Here is a 19,720-nt window from a genome sequence, read left to right as displayed (position 1 = left end):
CCTATAACCATTCGATTTTGAGCCAATGTGAAGACAAAGTTCTTTCATCGTCCGTAGACGTCATTATTGGCACTAAAAGTACTGAGCAAGAAGCTAATTTTAGACTTAAATTACAAAAAAAATTTGTTATTGACACTGGAGGACTTCTTTATCACATTACTTTTATTGTTAGAAAGCATTATCTTATGACAACCAACATCGACGTTACTGACGGTGTATGCAATGGTGCTGTTGGGAAATTGGTAAATCTAGAATTTGATTAAAGTAACACATTGATTAGGGTTTGGCTGAAATTTTGTGGTTCAGATAAAGTGGGTAGAAAAAAAGGCAAAAAGCAGCCCTTCTAGCAGTGCAAAATAGAGTCAGAAGTCTTGCTGTTCCCATTGAATTACGAACAGCAAATATTTCATTAAAATCGGATGAAAATAAATGTATAGCCAAACGCAAACATTTTTCATTAACTTCAGCTCTTGCTATAACTATACAAAAGTTGCAAGGTAGAATTTTTGAGGAAATAGTATACGAGTATGAGTATAGTAAATCACATTCTCAGGAACTCATTTATGTTGCGCTCTCTCGGGTGACTAATTTGAAAAATTGTATATCACGACAAAAAAACAATAATTCTACATTCAAGTTTTATCATAATCAAAGGCAAGCTGCATCAACTGCATCTTTGTTGCAAGAATTCGAAAGACTGTATTTAAATAGTGTTCAGACGACAGCTCAAAGTGTCTTGGATTTCATTAGTAATAGAAATGGCATTTCAATAATGACTTTCAATTGCCAAAATTTAAATAGTCACTAATACGATTTACAAAATTCAGTTACGAGACAAACAAATGTGTTACTTCTTGCTGAAACTTGCATAGCGCATGATAATCCCATTGAAACACCTAATTTCAATTATATTGTGCAATTTAAACAAGACACTGTTCCAAAAGATAGGGTAGCTATTTACCAAAATAATAATATTATTAATATTATGACTCCAAATATTGAAATAAATATTGCACACGTTAGCGATGTTAATGTTAGGCGCTCATTTGTTAAAAATATTTGTGCGTGCTTATACAAACTTAGACAGGGCCTACACATAGCCGTAGCAGCAATTTACATTTCTCCGAATCCAAAATTGGACGAGGAACAGCATTTTATTCATCGCACTTTACTGGAGTACACTGAAGAAGGGTCGAAAATACTTGGTACGAATGGTAATAATAATTCTTTAGACAATACTATTCACCTTAATACGACTCTGCTTCAAGTATTTACTGCATCAAGAACAATAGTAATGCTAAATACGTGAAATGTTAATTACTGATTATTGCATATTGTGTGTTGTATTTAATTAACATTGTACTTTTTCAAAATAAAGTGCGAGATATCTCTTCTCTTTGAATTCAAAATTCAACAGATCTACTTAAGGAGCGACGTTGGCACAGTGGTAGGCGTGCTTATTAGTGTTACAACGTTGTTCTAGGGAGCGGATTTTGCCATGGAACTTTCCTTCAGAGTAATTCCAGGGTTTTTCTCTTGCCCCGCACATCTTTGGGCCTGGGTGAATGCGAAACAGTGTTAAGAGGTATAGGGATTAGCGGATCCGATGCGCCAGGCAGGGTGCATCGGCCTTACCGGCAAGGAGTGGTCCCTGAAATATGGGGCTTTTTCGGGGATGCTAATTAGCCTGGATCCGATGCTTCGGCAGAGAGCACCGGCTTAACTGTCGAGAAGTGGAAGTGCTGAAATATGGAGTCCTCTCCGCGGAAAGGCTACACAGTGGCGAGTGGACTCGATGCACTATTGGTGCAGAGAGTGTCAGCTTGACTGACGAAGGTTTTACTAGAGATACTCGCACTGTACCCATTGATAAGGTATAACATTAGTCTAACGGTTGGAAATGGGTGCGGCAATGCATCCCCACATATGGGTGTTGAGTGGGTGGCCCCAGCGACTAGGCCAGTAGGCTGTCGCAGTAACCCGATAAAAAAAAATCCAGACATGTGGCACTCAGAGACTGACGCGGTAAACCTATTGCGTAGCATTTTTCATCAACTTAGGCAATTATAATTATTTATTTATTTTTTATTCATGCAGAATTTTTTTTTTTTTTTTACTATCAACTAAAGTTTTTTCTTTGATATTAATTCAAGTTACACTATTTGAGCGTGGTGACAGAAAATAAAAGTTTTTATAGCTCGTGAAACAGTCAACGATGGTTAATTTTAACTACCAGAAAAAACGATCGATTAATATTTGACACGTCAATACTAGAAGAATAAGAAAATAGCAAGATCTAATATCATTAAAGATTAATTGTGAGAAATATAATTGAATGTTTCAAATCTCTTCCTGTTGCATAACCAGTAACATCTTAATCGAATAGTTACACAAATTAAAGATGTTAAACTTGTACGTAGTTTAATAGTAAAAAAAAAAATAATAATAAATTAGTGAATTTTACAAAATATTACTGTAGATTATAATACTGATAATTTTGATTGTTAACCTGAAGTATAAGTATATTTACCTGTATATTTGAAATCATCAAATCTTATGGTTCCAAATATTAATAAGCCACGAGGACATTTGGATAAAATAATTCTTACTCACTGCGTTATAAAAACTTAAAGAAAATTAATGTTAACAATGATATAAATATGTTTTTTTAAGTATGATTTATAATAGTTAAACAGAATATTAATTAGCAATTGACTAATTAATTAATTAGTAGCGTGAATATTAATATTCGAATTGATTAGGTTACGGGATTACCGAATTTATCACGTTTATATTCTATTTATAAGGGTTTCTATTTTTAAATCTCGCACCACCCGATTTCAGCACGCCACCTACTTAGCAACACCTGGCGTTAGTTTCAGTGACGGTAAGCTGACACGATCACGTTTAATTTTCTTCCGCAGTCAAGGACACTATTCACTGTGTTTTACAAAGGTGCACCTATGTATACATATATACCTACATGGATACTTACGGGGTGCACATGCGGTGAGTATGGCATTATGAAGATATGATAGATACCTACACACCTATATACTTTCTCACAAACAGCTGCTTACGTATTCGTCCGATGTCAGAGCAGCTTGTCCCGATCTCGAACGCTCGGCCGATCTACATACTAAGCGGAGTGGGGGGTGTTAGGTTTTTTTTCGTTAAGGAATTTCTGGATTCGGTCGCCGCGCTCAAAGCCTATGATGAAAGCTATGTAATAGTTTAAAAAAAGAAAAAAAAGTAGATCTACCTACTCTGACTTTAAAAGGTAATCGCATCCAGTGACCAGTCTCTTCACGGTTTTTTGTGCTATTTCTTTTTTCTACAAGTTATTAAAAGTAAGCCAGGACTTTAGTGAGGTTCAGTTAATAAAAGGACTCTATTTAACTAAGTATATATTTATGTGTTTAATTGTGCCTCGTACACGATTAGTCTCAGGAGATACATACAGATATAGGAGTAAGGTACAAGCTTATTGTCACAACCATTTTTTTCCAGCCATACCACGCGTTAGACGGCACGTTAGTATTGGATTATTTTATACGTTTTCAGTAGGCTCTAGAATTCAGTAAGGTTTCTGAGGTTGTGCATGCAAATTACACATGGTTGCATATGGAAACAGAGTTGAATGACGCTCTTAATTCGTTGGCCACTCCAAAGACCCGAAAATTACGACGTCATTCTCGGTAATTATAAACACAAACTCAATCCATAAATTGTAACTAATTAGCACCCTATCAAATCTAGATCCAATCTAGAATCAAGAGAATATTTTCAACAGGATTCATGGGTTAAAAATCCTCTGCTACCAAGATATTACAGATGAACACATACACACTTCACAATCGATAATGAATTCAGTACGGCATTAACGCTGAATACGCCAATACATAGCCTAAAATGCCTAACCAGAGCAGTCTACGGCGTGGCACCGGTACAGTAAATATTTCAGCAATCTGGCAATCAGTGCAATTTTAAATGCATTCAAATCTTCTACCCTCAGAGACATAGAGCTTTTCCTTGGAAAGGTAACTTGTTACAGTGCCTTTATACCAAACTTTACTCTTAAGGCTCGTCCACTGCAAGATATGTTCCTTAGAAAGCCATTTAAATAGACTCCAGATACGAAAAAAGCTTTCTAAAGACTAAAAAATATAACGGTTTTTCCACAGGTTTTAATGTCTTATGATCTACTACTGCCTGTAGTCATGATTACAGATGCAAGCAACGTGGGATTTGGAGTCGTGTTTTATAACAAAAATTTTTGAGGACGAAACGATTACCTTTTTTTTCTTATCCTTCAATTTTTCTTTTCCATGAACTTCTTGCTCCTTAATAGAGCTATTAAGCGTGAATCTTAACAGATGTTAAAGCTTCTTTTCATGGAGAAAGTGCGTGTGTATATGTAGGTAAAATGTAATTGCACACATACCTGAAAATAAATAATTTTTCTGCTGTAGGAAACACTGCAAGCTAGATTTTGACATTTGTAATTGTCACGTGCAACAAAAAAAACTTTTTCAGTAACGTCATTTAATCTACACGTAGAAACTACACAGCTCAGTAAAAAAGATAAAATTTTTTTTAAATAAGTTACTAGGCACATGTTGCATGGTCCCCATAGTAAGTTCAGTCCGTGCTTGAATAGAATGAAAAACTATACAAAAAAATTTTTTTCTACTTTTTGCAATGCAAACAGTCTTAAAAAGAAATTTTTAACATAGGAGAACGACATTTACCTCTGACAATAGTATTAACAGAACAAAAAATTTTAAGAAAATAAATATGAGTAGATAATTGTATGTCTCGCAGAATTAATATGATTTCCTATTTGAGTATTTTCAATTTACATTACTTGCATTTCCTTTGGTAACAAGAAATATTTTGTTACTTAGTGTAAAATGTGTTAAAGTAATAACTGCATTTACAGTTTTTAAGTCTATATTTCTTGTATTGATACTTGATTTCTGATTTAAACGTCGTACCTCTCAAAAATATTTACTATTTGTGTTGTAGAGGCTCAATAATTGGGCTGCTATCCTATCACTAAGGACACTGATTAAACTTACAAATAAATCAGTTCATCAGCGAGTACATAGACTTCGCTTCACATTATACATGCTTACTGCTCTGTTTAGTTTGCTCAATACTTATTCAAAACGGCCATGAATAAGGAGCATAAGTAAGATTACAAATATTCAAGTATTGTGAAAAGAATAAGTCGACTATAATTGGGATGCACTAAGAGAATGATAAGTTGAAAGATTTATGTTGGAATCAACAAACAACTATAATTTTAACTAGAAAATAAAAAGTTTTTTACGAAAGGTATATGATTAAACTTTTTCAACATTGTATCCGTTTAATTTAAATGAATGTATACGACATGTATGACCACAAACAGTGAATCGTTGATTCTAGTGAAAAATAACAAGAACTCTTTCTTGAACGAGCGTCAAGTGGTTCACTATGCCGGAAATGATGAAAATCACGTCAGAAGCAGAAAAAAGTATAGAGAAAGAGAGAGAGAGAGAGAGAGAGAGAGCACACACTGAAAAGAACAGTGTGCATGGAAAAAAATGTCACAGTTCAGCAGTAGAAGCTAGGCTCTCACGCTGGTGTTGCTCAGACACCGGATCGTTGGCAAAGTTAGACTAGCGCCGGATATCACCGCATTAGAAGGCACGAGCATTCATGGATCTGGGGCAGCAAGAGTACTAGTATGTGCGTGTGTATAGGCAGTTGAGCTTGGGCAGCGTAGAAAACTATAGTATGAGAATTACTATATTCATGACACACACGAGAACCCCTCACCGATGTCCCATGGACGGAGAAAAGTAATAGTGCTGCTTGGGCTCGCCGTTGACTGGATTCTCACGTTACCAAAGCAGCCCACCGTAACGCGTCATCGTACATCGAAAGAAATAAAAACAAAAGAAGCAAACACAAACAAATTAGCTTAAAAAAATTTTTTTTTAACTTCAATTAGATTCATTGAATGAAAAGCGTCGATTGGCAAAATTATAGAATTCACAATTTATCGTGTATAGCAATAATAGTTCAGTTCAATTTTTAAATTTAAAAAAAGGAGATACGAACAATATGTAATTAGTTGAATATTCTAATAGTGTGAATAGTGGAAAAACTCAATAAACAAAGTCCTTTTCAGTCAATTGTCACTTTCACTACACTTTTTCACTGGTTTGACTTGATAGTACTTTTGATAACAAAGTTAAAACTCCGACTCTGTGAGTAGTTTTACCAAATCGACCACCACCTTTTGGAAGGTGGATGTGGCTGTCTGAACTGTAACTACACGCACCAGGCCATCATCCTCTTCGTGAGTATGAATCACCTTTCCTAATGACCAATGGCTTAGAAAAGCGTTGTTTTCTGTTAAGAAAATGATATCGCCAATTTGTAAATTTAGCTGGGGCTTGAGCCATTTGTTGCAAAGTTGCATATAATGCAGCACCTCCTTCTTCCACCTGGCGCAAAAGGAGTTTTTTAGGTTGATCAGCAGTCTCCAATGGCTCACTCTGCTTGACGGATTTGTATCTTCAGAGTAGGGCTCTAGGTAGGCTAGCAAGAAAAACCCTATACGAAAATGCACTAAGGTCAGTGCCATAGTTGAAGCATCGTCAGAGCTGAGAGGACAGAGTGGCCATGAGTTTAAACAGGCCTCAATTTTCGCACATAATGTCAAAACCTCCTTAAATATGACGGTTAAGTTGCCAATCAACCTCCTAAAATGTTGGTTAAAGGGTTTGGCAATTGACACCTAGACACTGCTAAAGTGTGGCGCTTAAAAAGGTACGAACATCCACTTTACCCCTCTCATGACTAACTGGCTGTTGACCCCCTCGACAAATGCAGATGACTCGGTGAATAACTTGCTGAGTTCTAGAGAAGCTCCCTTAATGTTAAGGCGATATCTGAAATCAAGGTAGAGCTAGTGCCTCTGTGTGCACAAAAGCAGCTATACTTTATCAAGACAGCGTCAACTGTTAAGTCCAATACCACCTTAACATGTATGGTCTTAACTAACTGTATGTAAAAATTAACACGTTATCTTTAGTACTTTTAGCACTTATTCCTTTAGAAAACAGGATTTGCAGAGGGCCCGCGTAATCAAGTTCGTGACAGTGAATGGCCGAGTCGGAGATAAAAAACACGCCGGGAGCTGTCCCATTCGTTGGTTTGCACCCTTGGCGTTGTGTCGTACGCAAAAGACGCATTGGTGAAACACTATGGCAATAACTCTCGTAAATCGAGTGATCCAAAATGTGACCCACTATAAATAGTTGGTCAATGCATTTCTTGAGCAATCCTCTTGGTTAGCTGACAGCTTCTAGGCAGAATGATCGTCTATCGTCAGCAAACTGACAGATTTGGGTGGCTTTGAAACAAACATCCTTGCAGCATTGACCTTGACTACCGTTCGGAACTCGCTATTTTTCAGACCACGAGTTATTTTGGTATTGATCTGATGACGTTTTATGGGAGCAAGAAATCTTAGAATTTTCAAAAAACTTGTTGTTTATTTAAGTGAGTTTGATTGAGTATAAGCAAAGTAATTCAACTGGTTCCTGAAGCTTGTGCGTGTCTGGCAAAGCCTCCGCAAAAAAAGGCATGAGCTTTTTGCTCGTCAAGTGGCTAGAGAGACTCAAGTGTTACGAGCCATGCTGGACCAGTCCACCATAGATAAGAAACCAAGCGTTAGCAAGTCGTTAGATACTGAGTCGTGCAGTCCACTGGATTCTAGGCCAACCGTACACACCTCTAAGGGCGTCTGGAAAAGAAGAGATGATTTCGCTTGTCCAACTTGCAATGAAAATCGGCCACTTGCAGAGCTGTCTCTTAAGCCAGTCGATTTGATAATCGGTCTAAGAATTGACAATTGTTAGTGGTTGGCGAAGACTTGTCAGTAACAGTGTAGCAAGTCTAGTAAGGAGTAAGCTCCAACACAGCTATAGCCTTGGAAACGAAGCTACTCTTAATAGGGTTACCTTTGTCTGGGCCACAAGCAGCGTCATCATATTTCCTGGAAGCACGACATAGAGGCATGCTGCATAAGCGTGCTTGGATGGGTCAGTGAATCCGTAAAGGTGTCACACGTGAGCAGTAGTTGAGTCAGTCCACCATGGTATTGAGACATCAGCTACGTGCGTTGGGTCATCACAAAAAGGAGCCAGCGCTGAAGTAACAGGTTAAACAGAAAATTAGTCCCAATCCAGTTTGTTACGCTAAAGTACCTGTATCATTATTTTTGGGACAACAATCACTGGAGCTAAAAACTCTAGAGGTTCAAACAACTTTGCGACTTCAGACAGCATTGCACACTTTGTAGATTCAAATTAAACATGAGGGAGATGACGCACAGAAAGTGAAGTGTTCTGTTGGTGTATTCAAAATTAAGCAAAGAGTTGGTACCCCCTCTTTAGATTTCACCACCACGCTCGACGTATCGTTTGAAAGGAGTCCATTGAGTAAGTAAGGTTGACTTGCTTAGTTTTATGCCTGCAGATTCTAGCAGCAAGTTAAGCTGATTTTTAATTTCTCGGGTTCTCTCTAGATCATCCAAGCAAACAAAAATGTCATCGACTTATAACTAATAACGAAAAGAGGCAACAGCTTCTGGGTATATTTTTTCTCCTTTTAGTGTAAGCTGTTTTATAACCCGCAAGTCTCTAAAAGAAGCAGGAGCCGTTCTAAATGTCGTTGTCGCAGTCGTAAATTCCTGAACTGACTGCAAACTGTCAGCTTGTCAGAGGATGCTCTGCCACTTAGTGTCATCAGGATGGATATTGAAGTGTGGAAACATGTCGACTACATCCGTTGTAAAGGCATATCTGAAGAAGCGCCATTGTGTTGAGACAGCCAAGATTTCAGTTTTTGGTTTAGAATTAGGCAAGAGAACGTCTTTTACGGACAGACCAGTTAATCCATTTGTAATATGTTGAACACAATGAGAATTTCGTGTAAATCATTTTTCTTAGTAAGAGCGACTCACAATTATTTGTTATACCATGCTTTTGCAAGTGATGAAAAATACATTTTCATACAAAATGTATGTGCGCAATATGAGACAGTTTTTGCTCTGAAAATGATAGATGACACGATTATCGAGCCTATTTCAACCATCAAAAGTTTGAGCTATAATTACACAAACATTAATAAGAGGTTGATATACACACTTCAACTGTTTATTTTCTCTACACTTATTAGATAATATAGCTATAAAAATTTTCAAAGCTTAAATCACTGACACTTTGATGTAATCAACACGTAAAAAGTAGGATTGTCTTATGAAACCCCAGTGTTCGTGTAATCTTTTACCAAAAATCACAAACAAATTCATACTACACTATTTTATGAAAAATTCGCTGTCTTAATGACAGACATCACACAAATATAACAGTAATTTCGCAATATTTTTTACCACGCAATAACAATTTTTTTTTTCAAACTTCAACAAAGCGATAGCTTTGAGGCCTAGTCGCCGGGGCCACCCACTCACCACCCATGTGTGGGGGTGCATTGCCGCACCTATTTTCAACTTTTTTTACTAATATCATACCTCATCTATGGGCACAGTGTGAGTATCTCCGGTGAAACACCTTGCCAGTTAAGCTGACACTCTCTGCATCAATGGTGCACCGGTTTACTCGCCACTGTGTAGCCTTTCCCCGGAGAGGACTCAAATATTTCAGGACGTCCATTCCTCGCCGGTCAAGTCAGCACTCTCTGCTAAAGCACCGGATCTAAGCTAATTAGTATCCCCGGAGAAGCCCCATTTTTTAGAGACCACTCCTCACCGGTAAAGCTGGCGATCTCTGCCTAATGCATCGGTAATATCTACCTATAGCCCTAGTACTGTTTTGCATTCACTCAGGCCCGCAGAACTGTGGGGCAAGGAAAAACCCCTGGAATAACTCTGGAGGAAAATTCCACGGAAGAACCCGCCATGAAACAGTCAGGGTTACATAGGTACTTTTCCAGATGAAAACAGTATTTGAAAAAATCTGCATTCACCGTGAATCGAACCCACGACTCTTAGAACAGCGTTAAATCAGTTACAAGCACGCTTACCACTGAGCCAATGCCGCTCTCTGAAGCATGACTATTTATTATTTGAAAACTCTCTTTACCTTTCAATGTTAACAACGCTTTAGTATGCTTAAATTTTTAACCTTTAAAATAAAAGACTATTCCAACTTCATCATACTCTACGAGGAATGAAAAAATTACAAAACTTTGTTATAAACATGTATACATCTAACAGCACAATAAATATCATTAAAATTACTTGTCTAATTCTGCAAGTTAACCTCCTTAATAAAGGAATTTATTTATAGTTGTTGTATAATGAGGCGTTATTTAAATTTGTGTACATAAGTATCAGGTGATACATAGACAAATGAAGAATTAACATTTTTAGAACAAAGTTCTTTATGTCGCGTACTCGGGGGGCTGAAATTTTAAAACCGACAGATTTTTTTAAACGGAAGTGGTTTACCCGAAGTCTCCTCCTCTCAAGTTTCCCCCCTTACATCGTCCTCCTCACCTACTGTTCTCTACACATTTCCCCTCCTCCCACAATATATGTATATCTGCCGCCAACCGTGCCGTGCTACTCTTCTGCACACCTTTGCCCACCATTCCCCTTCACACACCCAAGCAATTAATTTTTAAACAAATTTTAATTTTATTTTCTCACAATAATTTTTTTTTAACTTAGAAATTTTTTCTTTTACAATTCTTGCCAAAAAAAAAAAAAAAAAAAAAACACTTTCCACTTCAGAAATTTGAACCCTCAACCTCCTGCATATGAGTCCAGTACCTTACCCACTCTGCTACGAGCGCTGCCGACTATAGAAACTCAGTTTCTTATACTTATCGTGTGGGTTGTAACTGTAATATTCCATTTTTATATGCATTCACTGATAATACATTCAATTCATGATAAATTATGTATTAATATTCTAAATAATACATAAAAAAAAAAAAGAAAAAAAAAAGAAAAAAAAGTAATGAAATTAAGTATAAAAAAAAAAAAAATAATGGAGTGAAATAAAATATAAGCAATTAAGATGTAATATTAAAAAATAATAAAATGAAATATGAAAAAAAAAACGAGAAATGACAAAAACGAAAAAAGGGAATGAAAAATATAAGATAGAAAAGTATTAAATAAAAAAAGATTAGAAAAATATTTAATAGAAAAATAAACAATGAAATGAAAAAAAGGGAATACAAAAGAATGAAAATAAATATAAAAAAAAAAGAAAATGAAATAAAGGAAGTATAAAAAAATGAAAAAAAAAAATAATGAAATTAAATATGAAAAGAAAAGAAATGAAATATGAAAAAAAAAATATAAAAAAAGGAAATTAAACAAAACAAAATTAAACAAGAAATAAAAACAAAAAATTAAATAAATGAATAAAATATAAAGGGAATCAAAACAACAAACCAGGGGGGATTAATGGGTCTTGGGACCCACGGTAAGAACGAAGTTCTTTAAACATGACATGAGTATAAAAACACAATTTCTCAGGTGACAAGGGGAACGCCAGACCCGTAGGAAGAACGAAGCTCTATAAACGTTAGTACTACATTCATGTAGTTCACTAAACAAAAACTTGAAAAACGAATAAAAAAAAAAACGAAAAAAAATAGTTCAGTACTCACGATGGTTAAACTTCGTGAGAACGTCGTGCATAAATACAGTACATCAACTATATTACCGAACAGGAGTTGAGCGCACCAAGACCCATATACTTATATATTAAAATGGTATTAATGTAACTTTATATCTGATTTTACTCATAGTTATATGAATGGCTCAATTATTAATAATTCGTATACATAAAGTCCAATTATTCTCGTCCTGAGCAGTGAAGAAGTATATTTCATGGTGTTGAAGTGTCTTCTTTAAAAATGATAAAGTCAGAGTAACGGATACGGTATCTGCAAACGTTTACTTAGTTATTAATATATATTACTAGCAGCCCCCCGTCTTATCTTTGCCCGAGACTTCCTAAATCAAACACTGTAGTGTGTTAACATGTAATGTAAAACTTTTTCGGTAAAAAATTTTACATCTGTTCCTGACACTTCTCAGAACAAAAATCTTCTTATTAAAAATATATGTGTTCAGAATCCATACAGTTCTTTTGGTCAAATAATAAGCTGTAAAAATAAAAAAAATTTAATTATGCTGAAAAGTACCGCGCATTCCTTAAATCATAAAATAATCGTTGGCCTTTAAAGGCCGTTGATTTGCAGTTTTCCCGTATAATCTATAAATAGGGCTATTTTTTAAAGTTGGAAAGATTCAAGGCTCACAAAAAATATATATTCAAAGAAAAAAAAATTTCTCTTATCTCACAACTTTATTACCAGGGCAATAAAGTCCTGGAGCTTAATCTCTACATTTTTTATCGCCACAAAAATACAAATACATGTTCTACTTATTTAAAAATCTGAAAGAGTTAAGAAATTACTGTGAGGGTACAATGAGAAGCTAATCTTTCACGTAATGGATGGATTCTTTATTGGTCGATTTTGACGCTGCTGTTCCAATCTCGATAAATTTTCTGAGTCAGTTTCTTGATGCCTAAAATTGTATTCATTAGATACATTTAAAGTTTTCCTTCCAATTCACCCTCTTGCAACTTTTGGCATGATTAAGTTTTTTGTGACCTGTGAAGGCTGTTTTCTGTCAACTTTAGTAAGTTCTAATATATTTGTCGGCAAGGTAGTTCGACGACCAATGGCCCTAAAAAAAAACGGTGAGCTTCTTAAGTAAACTCTTTCTTGACTGCAGTTTACAGTAATTGTGACTGCCTGCATACCTCAGGGTGATCTTCTCTGGCCTGCTGTTGAAGCCCCAGACTGATCGGAAGAAAAATTAAAATGTCTGAAGCTTTGGAGGTAGTTGTAGAGATCTTTCCCAACGTCTCGTGGTATAACATCAAAGACGTTGGTGTCTAAAGCACCTTTTTTTGCAGACTAAGTTGTTTTGGTGATCTTAGATGGGGAGGTTGGTTCGTGATGATTGCCCGTTGGAGACTGCCCATTGGCTCAAGTTTTTTTTCCCTTTATAACTGTTAGGTTCACCCAGCGCAGACCTTTAAGAAGATCGGTGATTCCTGATTGAATGCTAAGAGTCAAGAGGGTAATATAGGGTCGTCGGTCACCAGGGTTCTCAGCCTGCGAAGAACAACTTCGTTCGTGACGACCGTCAGTGAATGACTGACTTGGTATAAGAGTGACCGTCTTTCATTAACATAATCTTTTAATCGACGAATCGCTTCCGGAAATGGTAGTATAAATGCATTTGTTAGCAAGGTAGTTTAAACTCAGCTGGCCCTTAAAAGAACCGATGAGATTGATGGTTAAGTAGGGGACGTAAATACTTATAATGGCTCCTGAATACGGCCAGTGGTAAAACTTCCAGCTATTCCTTGTTATTATTCTTGATGATCAAGAGCTGGCTGCGGGTAGCTTGACTCTTCCCATTAAAGTCTCTGTGTACGGAGTCCACGATGGAGGGAGGTACACCGCTGACCAAAGAATATCTCGTCTTCGGGTCGTTTCCCAGATAACCAATCGCTCATCGTTAGTCAAGAAAGTGGGCCTAGAGAATACCTCCTCTGTAGGTATGCCGTTGGGACAATCACTAAGATGGTGGCCGTTGTGTCTACCCGTACTCTTCAGGACTGTCTTACCTGGCTTGCATTTAAAGTAGAAAATTCTCTGACGGCACCAGGCCGGATGGTGAAACGGTCACACCCTCTGAAGAGTTGGAGAAGGTTGTGCTCTGGCTAGATACGTCTCTTGGTATTACGCCAGAGACGTCATCGGTTAGAATAATTTTTTATCGGTGGTACTCGTCGAGATTCAGGACAAATGTAGACCTAGGTCACTTGCCCATTAAAGAAGAGTGCTGTCCGTGACCGGGATATGCAGCTGTACGACTATCATCTACATTCTCTATGCAGCTCGATGAACTACCGGAGGACGACTGCATCAGTTTTCGAGACGCTCCGGCATATTATAACTACACTTATTCAATTCTTTAGCAGGTAGCCTCGATTTTGTGTCAACGCCACCTAGCGGATCTGACTAAACTAAAGTGAAAAGCTGGTGTATTTCTGCAATACTTCGAGCTTATTTATTGCTACTGTTATTAAATTTTTTAAGATAAAAACTATACTAAAATCATTTAGTAAGTGTCAAGAATCGGTGTGCAAAATTTTAGCAAAATCGATTCAGTAGTTTTTGCGGTTAGCGATTACAACGGTTTCAGCGACTTCGCTTTAAATATTAAATTAAAGAATTGAGCTGTTAAAGATTTATGTTAAATACTTCACTCGGAGAACTATGTCATCCGGGAAGATACATGAATATCTACCTATTTTATACAGTTTTTTGTCTAGAGCATTCTATGAAATTCCCTTACCCCCAACCCCCCGCACAACCCCTAACAGACACTCGTTGTTCCTCCACCCCTCACGCTACGTTCTTTTGAAGAAGAATGTTTTGTGAGCGTATACATTTTTGAATATTTCTTCCAAACATGTTTTTGAAGAAAAACTGATTTAAGCTTACAATTTGGAGTAGGTTCTTACAGGATTTAGTAATTTAATTGTATTTAGTAATTATATAGTGTTTAAACTGCCACTTAAATGAATTCAAACTTTTCAAAAGCAGTTCGAAATGTCTCCTAGTTAAAAATGAGCTTATTGAAAATCAACAAATAAATAAAAAAAATTTAAAGAACAACCCTCCAAAAATGACTTTCAACAAAGTTCAATGAATAACTTCTGTAAGAGCCTATATTAAACTGTAGAACAAACTCTTTTAACTTCGTCTATTATGTAAAGTGATTGCACTAAAGTCATTTTTTTCGTTTTTATAAAAAAGCAATCACAAAAACAGGGTGCGTTACATGTGACACACCGCAAAAGTGAGAACTTTGTGAATACTCAAAATATGTGGGAATCAACTCAGGGCACAAGAGTTTGTATATGAAAAAGTGAGAGGTTGGAAGTTATGGATGTTTAAAAATGTGTTTATAGATGCGTGTTTCAGAAAGTTTGTGAAGAACATGTTTATAGATGCGTGTTCCAGAAAGAAAATATAATTATATCAATTAGACACACGCACGTACACACGAAAATTGTTACTTGAGTCTATCTATCTACCTTCCCGTTAGCGATTTTACGTTACTAAAATAATTTCTAAGGTTATGTTGGGGCAGAAAAATGAAAAATGTTTTTTAAAATTTGTAATGACTTCGAAAATATGCTACAGTTCTTCCTTAAATTTTTCACTTTGAATTCATAGGAAATATGCAACACACTGAAATTTGAGGTTCTGTTTTCGCATAACTCAACACCTTTCTTGCGAGTAATTGAATTTATCGACATTTCCTATCCAATACAATATTGCCAAGGTAACTTGACTTTTTTAGTTAAAACTACCGTTTGTAGAAAATTGTCATACGCAGCAATTAAAAAAAAGTTCCACCTCGACTAGGACTTGAACCTGGAACTCTTTTCTCACCGGGAAAGTGCGTTACCAATTTTGCCATCGAGGTCTCGGCAACTCCTCTTCTCAATTGCTACATTTTATACTTTTTTGGCGATTTTTCAGTCCAACACCTTTCTCATATGGTATGCAAGAGTATTAGAATTTACTCTAATTTATCGATCGGTAAGTATTAAATGCGAGTAATTGAATTTGTTGATACTTTCCATCCAGTACAATATTGCCAAGGCAACTCGACTTTTTATTTGTTTTAAATACCTTTCTATTCGTGCGTTGCAATGTTTTTTTTACTTCGAAAAACTTGTAAAAATCGTTATTTTAGATCTATCTAGCTTTCTTTGCAAGATATGGCTTATTCCTTGATATTTGGAAATTACGCCATTTCATAAGATCCCGTAAAATTAACATTAACTGTCTGCATCGATCTGCTGTGTGTACAAAATTTTTGTATTAATTTTCTTGAATAAAATAACAATATTAATTAGTGTAAGTGTGTATTGCATCCGTACATGCACGCACATGTATACAGTAGATGGTACACACACGAGAGCATACATAGACACATACGCGCATACGTACACACACAAACTGTACACTTTTGTACACAAGTTACACACACATACATATGTGTGTGCATGTGTGACATACTACGCACACGGCATTATGCATACATAATACCATTTACCTATATGTAGCGGAATCTGAAGGCGAATGTTGAGACTCGTACTGGACTACCTATTTTTTTTTAACAAACTGATTCTTTTGGTACCTAATGTTCTGAGCACCCCGGATCACTAGGTCGAACAAAGCTTAGCATAACACTCCCGGAGCAGGTTAACTATCTGTTAACATAAAAAATGGATAGTAGTATCGATAGTATCGATATATAATACAATACTATGGCCAGTCTGCGGATAAATGGCATAGTCACGCTAGAGTCTGAGGATGGAAGAAGAAAAGAAATTTTGGCAATCTGTGTATACTAAGCAATCATATACTAGGTTGTCACAGTTTTCATGCTGATATTTGTGTTAAAAACCATAGTTCAGCTGACACAATGTAATATCGCATAAGATACACTGTAGTAAGATAGTAATAAGTAGTTTTTTCTTTGGTTGAAAATTCGGTAATTAAATATAAAAGTAAACAATGTATGCAGTCACCACGGCATGCTTCTCAAATTCGCCTGTGCGGTGCTATTGTGCTACTTGATTAAAATCATTAAATATAATGCAAACATCAGAGTTGATAGAACATAATGAAGTTTAATAAAGCAAATAAATAGATAAAGAATTTTAGAATATATATATATATATATATATATATATATATATATATATAAATAATTTAAGAAATAATTCATTAAAAAAAGGGAATAAAGAGTTAATTAATTTTTTATTAGGGAGTAACTTCACTAAAATTAAAAGATTTTTGCTAAATTGTCTAGGGGTATGTGTCCCAATCATGGACCCTGGCCTTATTATGGCCCCCCATAATACAATTTTTGATAATTTCAAGAAATAATTTGATTGGATTAACTGACAGTTTCCTAAAAATTTCGTAATTATTACTCGGTTTACGATTTACCGTTAGCATGAAATATAAAAGCATGTAAATATTACTACAAATTTATCCAATGGATTAAATAGTTACGACAAGTTTTTTACTGTTCTATGCATCGACTCTTGTTGAAAATTGTAAGAAACTAATCTTTTTGAACAGCTATTGTAAATAATAAAAGAGGTATTTAAGAATTAAAAAATTGTTGATTTGTTAAATACGAGTTAAAAAAATAATAAAAACAAAATAGGGAATTTAAAAATTTATTTAATATTTATTTTTAGAAGGGCCACAATACGGGCACTATTGACGGCTTTGTCTCTATTATGGCCCCTCGATTTCGCCGCACCTTAACCTTTATGTCAGCAACCACTATCCTACTTATTGTTTTGATCTCAACAGTGCAGTTCTTTATAAAAGCCAAATCATGAGTAAAAATCCAAAAAAGAGATGTAATTATGATAGTGATAACTTGGAAAAAGCCGTAGCTGCAGTACGTGACGGAACACCTTTAAGAACAGCATGTAAATCTTTAAATGTTCCGAGATCGACGGTACGAAACATAATTCAAAATCTGCACGCTAAACCGAAGCCTGGGCCTTCAACTGTATTGACTCCTGAGGAAGAAAAAAGTCTCGTAAATTGGATACTTAAAATGGTGTCACTGGGATGTCCCATTACAAAAGATCAGTTACTTGACAGTGTTGCTATGCTTCTGAAATCTAAAAAAAAGGAAAATCCTTTCACTGATAATAGACCTGGAGGTCATTGGTTTGAAGGGTTTAAAAAGAGACATTCAAACTTAAAACAGAGATAGAGTGAAAATGTTTCACTTGCCAGAGCCACAGTAACTGAAGATTCATTGAAAAATTGGCATGAAAATATTGCCAAGTATTTGGACAACTTAGGATTGCAGAATATAGTAGATGGTTCTAGAGTGTTCAACACTGATGAAACGTCTGTAATGTTGAACCCAAAAGGTGGTAAGGTTTTAGCAGCCAAAAGTAGCAAAAATGTGTACAAAGTAGTAAATTACAATGAAAAAGAAAATCTTATTCTGCTAGTCACTGCCAGTGCTGCTGGAATAATTGCTCCTATACTTATTCTTTTAAAGTATCAGAGAGTACCTAGTCATATATATGAAAGTCTTCCAAAAGACTTTGTTGTTGCAAATTCAGAATCAGGTTGGATGTCTTCACAGATTTTTTATGAGTATGTGGCAAACAAGTTTTATCCTTTTCTTGTAGAGTCACCAATTGCTTTACCAGTTTTGTTGTTTGTTGATGGCCATGCTTCTCACATAACTCATACACTCAGTACTTTCTGTAATGAGCATGGAATTATTCTCATAGCACTTTTACCAAATACAACTCACATTACTCAACCAATGGATGTTGGTTTCTTTTCTCCATTTAAAAGTTATTGGAAAAAAGCTGTAAATAACTATAAAATTGAAAAAAATGCCTAAGCATGATGTAGCTATGCTGCTTAGCCAAGTATTTTGAAAAATGAATTTAAAATCAATTTTAAGTAATGCCTTCAAGGTTTGTGGCTTGCATCCCTTTTGCATGTAAAATATTGATGTATCAAAAATATATATTAGATCAGAAAACCAGCAGACTCATGCATGTGAAGATCAGACTGATGAACAAGAATCAAGTAATATAACTTAATCAATGCTTATAGATTCAGTAGAAAAGTACATTAGTCCAGATACACTTCAGTTATTCAAAAATCATGCAGAGAGTAAAAGTGAGTGGACTGGCTCTTCAGATGACAAAAAACTCTTTGAATTATGGGTTAATATTTGTGGTGATAAATTTGATTTAAACGCTAGAACTAGTATTTCAACTGAAACTGAGATGAGTTAATTGTAATAAAGAAGTCCTAACAATTTCATTTATAACTTACTTACAATTAACAAACATGTATTTACCTAACAGGCTGAAACAAATCTGCAGTCCATTGAATATAATACAATGTGCAACTCTGAAATATTACCACTAAACTTACGTGAAACAGTAAATTTTTCCATTGATGGTCAAGGAAACATTTATAATATGACTGAAGGAGTGAGTTATGCCGTTACAAATGAGCAATTACTCAGCGGGGAAGTAAGTGCTGTGGTTTCTAATTCAAATGAATTCTTACTCATCGATGGAAAAAGTTCTGCTGTACTTCATTTAAATGAGCAAGCAGTCATCGATAAAACAACTACTTCAGCTTCGCATTCAAATGATCTCTTACTCATCGATGAAACAAGTTCTGCAGTACTTCATCCATATGAGCAACCAGTATTCGATGGAACAAGTACTGCAGCTTCTCATCCAAATGAGCTTTTACTCATCGATGAAACAAATGCCGCAGTACCTGATCCACATATCAGTCATCCTTTAATGAAAAAGTCACACTGTACCTGACCAGAATGACAAGTCATCTGCCAGTGCAGAAAATTATACAGTAGGTGAAACAAGTGAAAATCAATCTTTAATTGCTGATTGTTGTAATGATAAGAAAAATTGTTTATTTTGGCCAATGGAGCAGGCTAACTCAAAGAAAAAAAGAAAGATCCAACCGAAATGTCCAT

General features: G+C 35.6%; 1 protein-coding gene across 1 annotated transcript in view; it reads right to left on the bottom strand.

The window, feature by feature from the left end:
* LOC106637204 (uncharacterized) overlaps positions 1–19,720 on the bottom strand; it is a 102,574-nt gene that overhangs the window by 19,563 nt on the left and 63,291 nt on the right. The window lies entirely within an intron of this gene.

The sequence above is a fragment of the Copidosoma floridanum genome, unplaced genomic scaffold, assembly GCF_036245765.1.
Source record: "Copidosoma floridanum isolate Cflo_tuat_1 unplaced genomic scaffold, Cflo_Japanese_pri ptg000028l, whole genome shotgun sequence".
NCBI classification, from domain to species: domain Eukaryota; kingdom Metazoa; phylum Arthropoda; class Insecta; order Hymenoptera; family Encyrtidae; genus Copidosoma; species Copidosoma floridanum.
This window is presented reverse-complemented; position numbering and strand designations above follow the sequence as displayed.